At 37.7% G+C, this 12,500-nt stretch overlaps 1 pseudogene; it reads right to left on the bottom strand.

The window, feature by feature from the left end:
* LOC121378248 overlaps positions 1-12,500 on the bottom strand; it is a 50,042-nt pseudogene that overhangs the window by 33,212 nt on the left and 4,330 nt on the right.

The following is a 12,500-nucleotide window of genomic DNA, read 5'->3' as shown; positions in this document are numbered from 1 at the left end:
GCTGTCAAAGTTGAAGGTTGTCAAACATGGATTTTACACATTAGAACATTCGTTTAATAGTGTGTGAATCCATCCCTGGCGCGAATACACTCGACACATCGAATGAATGAATGAATGAATGAATGTTTAACGACACCCCAGCACAAAAAATACATCGGCTATTGGGTGTCAAACTATGGTAATACAAATAAATAAAGTGATGATCAACATCAATATAAAAATTCAAGGTTTAAACAAAAACAGTGTAAAGAACTGTGCAAAAATACAAATACAAATATCACAGAATTTTACGGACACCGAATTTTACTCTAAACTTCAATTTGTGCTGTATTGGCCATTCTCAAAGAGAATGTTACACCCCTGCACCACGGTGAGGTTACAGCACGCGCAGGGGTCGACACATCGTTGCCTCATGCTGTTGATCAGACGTCTGAAGAACTCTTGGAGAATGGCCTGCCACTCTGCCATAAGAAGTTGACCCAGATCATGAAGGTTGGTCGGAGGGGCATGGTTATCCCGAACTCTCCTGCCTAATTCTTCCCAGGCGTTCTCTATTGGGGCCAAGTCAGGCGAATATGCTGGCCAATCCATACTGGCGATACCTTGTTGTCTCAGAAAGTCCGTTACCACCCTGGCGCGGTGGGGTCTGGCATTGTCATCCTGCAGAACTGCCCCGCCGCCAATCTGCTGAAGGCCTGGGAGAACCAACGGCCGGATAATCTCATTCAGATAGCGGATTCCATTCAGATTGCCATCCACCACATAGAGTGGGGTCCTGTGGTGGATAGAGATGCCGCCCCACACCATGACGCTGCCACCACCGAACCGGTGACGTTGTCTAACGTTAACGTCAGCGAAGCGCTCCCCAGGACGTCTGTAGACACGAACCCGACCGTCGTTGAACTGGAGACTAAACCTGGACTCATCAGTGAACATCACTCGACCCCACTGAACACGTTGCCACCGCAGATGGAGTGTGCACCATTGACGTCTGGCCGTTCTGTGACGTGGTAGGAGTGGTGGTCGAACAGCCTGGCGACGGCAGCGTAGATTATGGCTCTCAGACGATTGCGTATGGTTTGATCAGACACTCGAGTTCCAGTCGCAGTCCGCAGATTGTCACGTAATCGGCGTGCAGTGGTTGTGCGTTGACGTAGAGCCATATTGGTTATGTAGCGGTCCTCTCTATTTGTAGTGCTTCGGGGTCTTCCCGAACGTGGACGATTTCGAACAGAATTCGTTGCTTGGTACCGTTGCCACATTCGGCCAACGACACTCTGACTGACACCAAGTCTCAGAGCAACATTTCTTTGCGTATTGCCATCCTGAAGCCAAGCAATAGCCCTTCCTCGATCTTCGATAGTCAGTTGAAGTCGTACCATTGTCGAATTTGGAGTGTGCACCGTACACGAACGCAAGCTCCAATTATACGGAAATTCAGCATTGGGAACATGGAATACACGTGCAAAGCGTGCAAATGAAGCCCTTTGTGAAAAAGCAAGTTATGGGCACTTAGCAGACCTTTCGCTTTCGCCCTAATTTACGTGCAAATGTAAGCATGTTTTCGCCATTAGAACTAGTCGACAGTGTCAATGACATTGGATTTTAATTCATTTATGGGTTGCTTAGACCCACTTTCGTCAAAATGGAACAATACCATGCGTGACATTATGGTCTAGCTAATATAATTGACATTCAGAAAATAATGTCGAAAATATCGTCTGACCCTTAAATTCTTTTGAGTAGTATATATATATATATATATATATATATATATATATATTCTTAAAAAAAAGTAGGGGAACTCTAATAAGAATTTACAATTGCCAAAATTAATTGGACCAACATTACAAACGGTAGTACAGTATTACAGTAGGGTTTATGCCCACCAAAGATATTGAAGGACGATTGGGGTCAGAAGTGAAATTTGAAAAGTTGACGATCTGTTATCAGTAAATCGCAAATTCAAACAACAAAAACGACTAAAAACAAAACAATAACTACTGTATGATCAACAGAATGAAACGACTGACAGAAATAATGTTCCACAGTGATTAATGGACCTTTCTGGAAATTGTCAAAATCGAGAATGACACCCCACGCACGTGTACGGGGCAACTAATAGCTGATATTAACATTTTAGGTTCGCCTACTTTTTTTGAAGAGTGTACACATATATAATATGCATGTATATATAATAATAATATCTAATATCTAATGTATACATATATCACATGTATATATATATATATATATATATATATATATATATATATATATATATATACAGTCAAACTTCGTTAACTCGAAGTTGAAGGGGACGACGAAATAGTTCGAGTTTCAGGGAGTTCGAGTGTTCGAAATTCGTACAGCAGACCTCAAAGTGAAACTGCATTGCAGTATTATCATTTCGTTGATATCGGATGTTAGCACATTTCTTCTGTGTATATGATAAAACTAAGTAAATATTAACAGAAACGAGATAAATCCGATCAATTTGACGTACATCTCTATGTACTTTTATTGTATTAATTGACAGTAAAGTATAAAAAACAACGAAAACTGAAAGCACGTACTAATATATAACCGGAAGTAAGCGATAAATTAAAGTTGATATATTTTTCAAATGTCAAAACAAGGCGGAACGTAACGTTGTAATAAATTAAAATACTGAATGTCGATTAGCACAAAGTACGTTTGTTTACCAAATAAAAAATACACAATATAAATAGCAAAATTATTGTAAATCACAAAAATCATTTTAAAAACCCTCACTAACATAGCGAGACATAACATAACAAATCAAAACGCTGTATGCCAAATAGCACTAGGTTATGTACTTTTTTGCACTCGTTTAAGAGAAAAAACAAACAGCGTTAACTGTTATTACAACAGTTCTTTGAAGATTACAAGACTATCCGTACTTTGTGTAATGAGACCCGCTGCCGTGTACAAACACCGACAACCCAATGCAGGCATGTAGGATCATTTCGTTCCGCATAGTCGGCGATCTATTATTCTGTAATTACCGCGTGTATCATCGATAGCCGAGACCAGTCGGGACACTCACGCTTTAAAGTATTACCGGTACAGTTAAAAGGCTCAGTCACTCCACAAACTTCGAGTTTTGGAAGTGCAATATCCCTTATTTTTTTATGGTGGGACCACAAAATTACTTTGAGAGATAGAGTTTTTCGAATGTTCGAAGTTTGAGTGTTCGAAGTCTGTTATTACTAGTTTGTATAGCAGTTCGGCCGGGACCGCCGTTTCACTTCGAGAGATCGACGTTTACGAAAGATCGAAGTTTGAGTTATCGAAGGTCGACTGTATATATATATATATATATATATATATATATATATATATATTAATAGTAGTCTTTCTCCTAATACGGAATGGAAGGGCGCTCCGCCCCACCGCAAACATGGACCACCCTGCTGCCCCTTTAGTTTAGTTCTTTACCGCGACGCCCTGCTGTCCCTTTAGTTCCCGACCACTGCCTCGACTGACTGGCGTCATGATGACTTTCAAACACTTTTTTTCTGCCCGACACTGACTCAGCTTTAAGACTATCTGACTCATTCCCTGCACACTTGTTCTTGTAATTAAGCTTCGTTATACGTTTAATGTTGAGGTAATAATTTACATGAAATACAAATGACAAAAAAACACGCGTTTTTGTATATTTTATTAAAATTCGTGTTTGAGAATTCTGAAATGGAATCTTGCCATTATTGATCAGCACCTTGCCTCTTGAGATCACCACCCTGTCCCTATATTCCAGCACCCTGCCAATCTGGGGGAAACACCAATGTACAATGTATTGTGTTTTAATAAAGGATATTAAAAGACTCGAAGAAGGGGATATTACAACTTCTGGATAAAATTTTGGTCCATTTCGGTGTTTCTTTGATCCATTTCGGTCCTTTTCGGTCCCTTTCGGTGTTTCGTCGGTCCCTTTCTGTCCCTTTCGGTTTTTGACATACTTGCAGAGACAGGAGCAAATAATTTGAGCATATCCATTGTAAGGGCTTAACAAGTGTGACAATTAAAATTAAATAAATCTTCTGACATTAGCTGCGTGCAATCAGCGTGAGAAGATTCGTAAACTGAATCCCAAACCACACGTGTAACAAGCGCGTGGTTTCTAGTCACACTAATAATGTGAACTCGACATTGTGACTGTGTATTGTTTTCTTGTCAACACAGAGAACATAAAACAAAGCGTCTAGACGGTATAGTCTATAGACCACGTTGTTGGTAACATTGGTTGGTAACTTGGTACGAGTATAGGCTGTATAGTAATAATATACAGCCTATATCCTACTCGTTATTTTATGAAAATGTTATAACATTAGCTTTTAAAGTTAAACTTTGTTTTGTTTAACGACACCACTAGAGCACATTGATTTATTCATCATCGGCTATTGAATGTCAAATTGTTAACTTTTAATGTAACACGACGGTTTGGCTCTAATAACATAAACCATTTTTGTTTGTTTGGTTGTTGGTTTTGGTGTGGGTTTTTTGTTTGTTGTTGTTGTTGTTGTTTTTTTGGGAGGGGGGGGGGTTCCTTCGTAAAAAGGGGGGACACTTGAACGCTGGTCCCCCACTCCCATCACGTTACACCCATGCGTGTATGAAATAGAGCCTGCGAGAAAAAATTACTTTGAAGACCGGTTGGAATTTGTTTTTCTTACATTTTGTTTTTTTGTATTTTAATTTAGACGATCAAGAAGATCAAGAAGATTTTAATTTTAATTGCAGGAGGAAAAACGTTTTTGGAGAGACATATGAGCTACTCCTCCACTGCAGACGACTGAGTACGTGAACACTTTGAACAATCACCACCGTAGCATGAAAGTGTCGGTTGCAGAACCTTTGGTAAGTTTCGTTTCAGTGTACCGATATCACCAGCATTAGTTCCTTAAGAATTAAACTGCACCTTGCTTTCATATCCTGGCTGAATACTTTCTGTACTTCACGCTTTTTTCACGGGTGGGCCCAGTAAATATGTCGGGACTAAAGTTAGCTTTGTAAAATTACGAAACTGACTCTGACCTAAGTGGGTTGGATCGGCTAGCCGCTGCACTTTCCACATTGGATCTAGAAGGTTCAAAGCACTATCAACTCCAGCAGATGATCTGTAATCTCCATCTGTAGTGATGTATCTTATGAGAATACCTTGTAGAGCCAAGTCTGTTCCGATATCTTTTCCCCATCTCGTATTCTGACAGCGGAGCAAATGGCGGCAAGTTTGCTGTGCAGTCAGGATGACCACCGGGACACGTCACATGAATACCTTTGTTTCTTAACCAGGCTCCGGTCCAACAAAGTTTATTCTGGAAGCAGGCACTTATGATGAATTTTCTTTCAGTCATTGTTTCAACTGCTAGTCCTATAGCTTGTCATGCATTCTGGCCCGGTTTGTTCAGACTTGTTATTGTCGTGGAGTTGTATCTCCCATCCATGGCAATGTTAATTTCATCGCGTTCATTTCCACGTTTCATGTTAATGTCTTTCAGTAACTCAACCTTTTCTGCCATATCTTTTTCATTTAGATCTGTTACAGCTTTTGATACCTTGTATGATGTTCTCTGCATGCTGCTGCGACACGGTGGTGGAATGTCCATGTTTGCCAATAGCACTCTTGCTCTCGTATTGCCGACAGGAGTATCTTGGAGACCGATAGCAAAACCCACATTAGTTTTTGCTGCATTTGGGCCAGGTTTATTTGTCTTCACCTCATTTTACAGTTTTCTTTCAGGAACAGTGAAGTCACATTTCACACAGTGTAGTGTGACTTTCCAACAAAGACCCCACTTAACCTCTTTTAATATCTGCATTTCATGCTCGTCGCACTCAGGGGAAGCTGTGGAGTGGTATCTGAAAGCTGCATTCCATGCATCTACCATTCTATCATTGTCCATTATTCTCATGCCTTCTTTGTCTTTGCACTGTTGTTCTTCTTTCATTTCAGACGCAGTACATGTACTCGTAATGGGACGTAGCAGCCGGACTGGCTGTGACGCACCTTCGCAATCTGGAGTGGAGATGGTGGCTGAAGTGGAACTTGACTTCGTGACCAAGGCAAACTCCTCTATATTCATCCGGACTACAGGTCGCAACTTCTCAGTCTCTGATTCTGGACTTGCATGTTCATGTGGCAGAGGTTTACCCTTATTCCAAGGTGTATGTCCCTTCTTGAACTGTGTCTTTCGTCTTGTATTGCCTTCCATGGATGTGACTTGTAAAACACTGAAATACTTATTGTGGTATGCATGTCCACACTTATATATATCAGGCTATGTGTGATGTCACCTTCATTTTTGATACATTAAAACATTTCAATGCAGTGGCAGTTGACAGCCTTTTGTTTACTGTATATTCTCAACTGCATCTTCGACTCGAGCTCGCGATGAGACAAGACGCTGTACCGTGTGCTCTCGATTTACCACGAGACGTCATCTGCTCCCGTCCAGGAGTGTGACATCGCTCCTAAGCTCGCTGTAGGCTCAGCCTCCGCACCCTAACGGCCTTAACGAGGCCACTCACGTGGACATAAAGGTCGGACTTTAAATATTTAGACCTTCGTTCAAAATTTTATGTCGAAATTACTTTTTTTTTTAAATATTATTAATTAGTCCGATCCTCTCTTCTTTCTCTTATTCATTTTTGGACTGTCCTTCAAAAATGCTCCAAATTATATAAATATTCGGCCGAGCAGTCAATTCATTTTATTTTTGGCTTGTAATTTTTTTATTTTTTTTAATCCTACTAATTTCTTTTACTAATTGCTATTTTCAAAATTCTGTCCATTTTCACACCCCCCCCCCCCCCCCCCCCCCCCGTTAAACTAGTTGTCTATCTATCTAATTTATTTTTGACCGCCCAATCTAATCTAGCGACCAAATGTAATGAGTATATATATATATTTTTTTTATTAATTATATTAATTTGAGATGCGCATCAAAATTTTAAAGGCCCACTAATTAATTTTTGGATGTAAATTTCAAAATTGCCCTTAATTTTTTTTGTCCCGGAGCAAGTCACTGGCTATCCAGAGACAGGCCCTGGGACGGACATGCTCGAAACTCTAGTGGTATATGAGCATGTAAAAATTATTCGCACTCACACTCGCATCTTTGTAGGCTGGTGCCATTTTCTCTGCATTCAGGTGTGACCTGTTACGGTGTACAGACACCTTGCTAATTACCGTCACCAGAATGACACTCGAGTAATACTAATTTGCAATTGGCATATGTTGACATATGTGTGCAGTATCCAAAATTTAACAGTTTTAAAGTTTGAACTTTAAAAAAAAAAAAGGACTTTGTAAAAAAAAAATTAAAACAAAATATCAAATTTCCTTTTGTTCAGAAAAATGTCTGTAACTTCTAAAGTTATTGCAGAATTACCATTCCACTATTTGGAATAAGTTGACGCAGATTATCGCCTTTTGCAGAACCTGCAGTCCTCTATTTCACAGGCTCCAACAGCCATATGTGGTATTGAATATTCTTTGTATTGCCTGTATGCAACTTGACATATGCATTTCAAAGACATATGTTAGTTTGAGTGTCATGATGAAAACAATTTTGGTCTGATAGGCATCAGACTAGAGTTATCCACCCATTTGGTTGCCCAAAATACGGAAACGAATGCGAGAAAATATAGTTTTCTTGTTATATGATTAATGGCTGGGTAGCTGCTTTGTATGCTGAATTGTTACACTGGGTTTGACAGGGAAGAGGATGCAGTTAGTGAATATGTGCACTTGGTTTACACTGAATACTACATACTGTCCCACACATCACCTTGAAGTCATGCAACATTTGTATAAAATGCACAGAAATGGGTGTGATTCGGTCCCTTAGCCCACGTGTGTTTGTTTACATTGATATAACGTGAAAAAGAGGTGGACAACAGGGGTCGTCCTTTTGAGTGTTCGTTGGCTCCAGGTAGGTAAGGTTTGTTGTGAAATGCCAATGGCCTGGTGAAATTAATAAAAGTGCTACAGCCACTGGGGCTATATGAGGAAAGATTATGTAATTAATTGTGGTTTGAGGCCATCCTCACATTGTATAGACAGAAATGAATGCTACTTCAAAAAGAATTTAGATAATAAATGTACACAAAAATATACGTTCAAAACGATGTATTAGTTTGAGACCCCACAAAACAAGCCATCACAGTTGTATAAATTAACAATTAAAACTAACTGTGACGCTCCTATTTCCGAGTAATTTCAAAAACAATTACTTAATGATAAATACGACATTTTACACGTCTAATAAAGCTAGACTATTTGGAAGCAAGCACAAGCGTAAGTTATAACCAGACTATACCACAAAAAACACCCCCAAAACACCAACACACCCCCCCTCCCCAAAAAAAACAAAAAAAACAATGAAAACAAAACAAAAACAAAAACAACAACAAACAAACAAAACACTCACTATCAACAGCCAAATTAGAATTGAGGGCTAATCACTCACCGATACACACGAACTACACGATTTCATTATGAACCATTTTCATTGGCTAGCAAATCAATATTTTACAATACTGTTGGCTGGGTAATTAAAATTCCTTTACGAAGCCCGTAGTTTCCCCAAAACACCAGAGTACGTTTCCACTACAGTACCATTGTAAATATGGTCTCATATCACACTTAACTTCGACAATTAGAACAAAGTACCGCAATATAATGCAACTAAACTTAACGTAAAGTTCCTGCCATTCCTATATAAATGATGCTAGTACTAGTGATGATTATATTTAGTTTGAATAATAATCAGAAGGAAAAGCAATAAAAATAATAACCTAGGAAATATGAAAGGATAGATCGGCAGAAAACCAGGAACGTTACACACCTACACTTTTAACAAAACAAACGATTACGACCTACAATTATGTTTGATAAAATGACAACAGAAAATATTGTTTGAATTTCACAATTTAAACTATTTTAAAATCTTAAAAGGACATTGCTCAGTTTGCTGCATTGTAAGATGTTTCCGACTAATAAAATATTTCTACAATTAAACTTGCATATTAAATATATTTTCTTGTTTTGAATATCAGTGTCTGTATATTCAACATGTTTCTGGTCGTCTTAATATTTGTAAGAAGCCCAAACTGAATTTTGTCTTCAAATAATTTCTTAAGTACGAAAAAACAATATTTTAGGAAATAAGATTAAATTTAACCTAGTACAAATATTAGAACGATCAGAAACAGGTTCAATATACAATCAAATGTATTTTTCTGCATAAAATATAAGTGTAATTACAATCGTTAAAAAGTCTCTGTTAGTCGATAACATCTTGAAAAGTGTAGCAAACTCAGGAATGTCCCTTTAACAACCTAAAATATTGTTGTAAATTTAACAACTGAGATGAATCGTAATAACACCCTGTCATATTGGCTAATCTTGACAATCTTCAGTGCTGTTTAATCTTTAAGGTCTCGCTATACGGTTCACTGCCAGGTGAAACTCACAGTTCACATACCAGTAGAATATTCACTACTTTTGTTAAAATAATTATACATATGGTGGTTCACATATTCACTTTAGTAACTGCGATAGATTTAAAGCAGGTTGTGTCTTTCAATAGTAATCCCTCTGGCTGGATTTAGACAGTGTTATTTTAAAACATACGCCCAGTGATTAAACTGTTATGTCATATACAATTATCATATTGGATATATTATGCCATTTTATTTTTTATCGCCAGGAATTTTCACATTGTACTAGCAGCCATAACATTATAAGTGAAACACGAGTGAATGTCTTGAAAATAATTATATACATTCAGATAGTCAAACAGTTAACATTACCATAACATATTGCATACTTATAACCCTAACATTCTCTTTATTATTATATTAGCATCATCCTATCATATTGTTTAATCATAACGCTAACATTCTGTTAATTGTTTTGTATTATATTAGCATTATCCTAACAGTTTGCTCAATGATAAACCTAATTTTACACAAACATTCTATTTAATATTAACAACACTCTAGCATATCAATAATTGTAACCCTAATATTCTGTTTAATATTAACAATACTTTAAAGGGACATTCCTGAGTTTGCTGCATTGTAAGATGTTTCCGACTAATAAACTATTTCTACGATTAAACTTACATATTAAATATATTTTCGTGTTTAGAATATCAGTGTCTGTATATTCAATGTGTTTCTGGTCGTCTTAATATTTGTAAGAAGCCCAAACTGGATTTTGTCTTCAAATAATTTCGTACGGACGAAATAACTAGATTTTATGAAATAAAATAAACAAATAACTTAGTACAAATACTAGATATTAAAAACACGTTTAATATACAGCCACTAATATTTTATGCAGAAAAATATATTAGATATGTAATTACAATCGTTAAAAAGTCTCTGTTAGTCGATAACATCTTAAAAACTGCAACAAACTCAGGAATGTCCCTTTTAGATATTGCAACCAGTGCACCACAACTGGACAAAGGCCGTGGTATGTATTTTCCTGTCTGTGGGGAAGTGCATATAAAAGATCCCTTGCTGCATTAGGAAATATGTAGCGGGTTTCCTCTGATAACTGCGAGTCATAATTGCCAAATGTTTGACATCCAATAGCCGATGATTAATTAATAAATGTGCTCTAGTTGTGTCGTTAAACAAAACAATCTTTATTTTAAGATATTGTTCTATGTTTAATGTCACCTCTACAACACTGACTTTTATTACAGCTGTGTGAGAAACATTCTGAGTGTTTTCACCGTTACGTGTACAGGAAGATCACACACGTCACTGAATACATGGGTAGTGAAATTTTCACCGTGTTAAAAGACCATGCACCAGTCTGGTTTGTCAGCAAGTAGGTCACGAGAAGAAAGTAGGTCACGAGAACAATGTAGGTCACGATGAGAAAGATTGTCCGAGAAGGAGACAAGATGGAGGGAATTTGGTGAATGTCTTTTCTACAAGTTAGCAGACCAACGAAGCGAGTGGGTTAAAGTTTGCTTTGTTTAACGACATCACAAGAGTACATTGATTTATTAATCAGTGGCTATTGGATGTCAAACATTTGTGAATTTTCACGTTACTGTCTTAGAGAGGAAACTTGCTACATGTTTTTCATTAGTAGCAAGGGATCGTTTATATGCACCGTCCCACAGATAAGATAGCACATACCACGGTATATGGTGTACCTTTGATATAGCTTAATGGGCCCACCGATAGGGATCGATCCAAGGTCGACCGCGCATATGGAGAGCGTTTTACCACTGGGCTATGTCCTGCCACTTGCGATAGTGAAAAGCCCGAAGATTAGTGCGGGAACAGTGAGAGCAATAGAAAACAACAACAAGCGACAGAGACTTTCCAAAGAAAGGAATGTGTTGGAAAATGAGAATTGTGCAGCACACCACCACAGCGTTGATAACAGCAGAGGGACAGATAAGAACAGCAAAGGACAGAATGTGGAAGAAGAAAAGAATATGTCAGAAAGTGATAGTAGTGACTCTATATAGGAGGAAGTCTCTCAATATCCATATAACCGTAAATAAAATGTGTTGAGTGTGTCGTTAAATAAAGCATTCCCTTTCCTATACAGGAGGAAGAGAGAAAACCAGAAAAGAAAAACAACATAACAAAATGTTTCAGAAGAAAGGATTTCGGAGAATGAGAACAATGAAAGTGCGTCTGGACACCAATCAATTAGATCGCGAACGTTAGAAAGAATATTCGTTGGATGAACCGAGGACAGCTATCGGTGCGAATATACGTCACGCTTCATAGTCAGCTGACACCCACAAGTTAACTGACATCGTTGCGGACATTAAACAATACGATTACACAAAAGTAAATTTTGATGTAAATTTGTAAAAAAAACCCAAAACAACCCAATATTGTTCGCATCAATGAATACCTACCTAACTGCAGTTTCGTTTATTTCCTTTGTCTTTGTTAATTTCGTACCCATGGTCGAGAGCACGCATGCAGATCGCGGTCGCGGAAAATGAACATGCAGTATTTATACAAATTGCAGTTAAACGTACACTGAATAAAATTAGTTTACAATAATCATATTTGTTAGATAATTTTAGATATAAATTCGTAAGACTGTGAGGTGACATTTAATAAGTTAGCTTGATTTTAAAAAAGACCGTAAATTTTAATTTTATAACGTTTTTGTTTTTTTAATAAATGGAATATACTGTGAAGCCTAGGTATTTTACAAGCAGAAATCCCAACAAGCATTTAACACGACGCCGAAATCAACAGCAACAACATGGCGCAAATTATGAAATTGTTGGGGGTGGAGAATGGATGGGTTACTTTAAAGAAAAGTAAAAAGAAAGCAATTCAAACTAACATAAAGATTGCTATTTAAAGAAATTATGAGCTCTATATTTAAAAAAAAAAAGCTCTCAAGATTCTTTTTGGGGAAAAAAAGGAAGAAAGAAAAAACAACGCCCTCCATAAACATCCACCCACCC

Source organism: Gigantopelta aegis, chromosome 8, assembly GCF_016097555.1.
Source record: "Gigantopelta aegis isolate Gae_Host chromosome 8, Gae_host_genome, whole genome shotgun sequence".
NCBI classification, from domain to species: domain Eukaryota; kingdom Metazoa; phylum Mollusca; class Gastropoda; order Neomphalida; family Peltospiridae; genus Gigantopelta; species Gigantopelta aegis.
The sequence above is the reverse complement of the archived record's forward strand: the minus strand, read 5'-3'. Positions and strand labels throughout refer to the sequence as shown.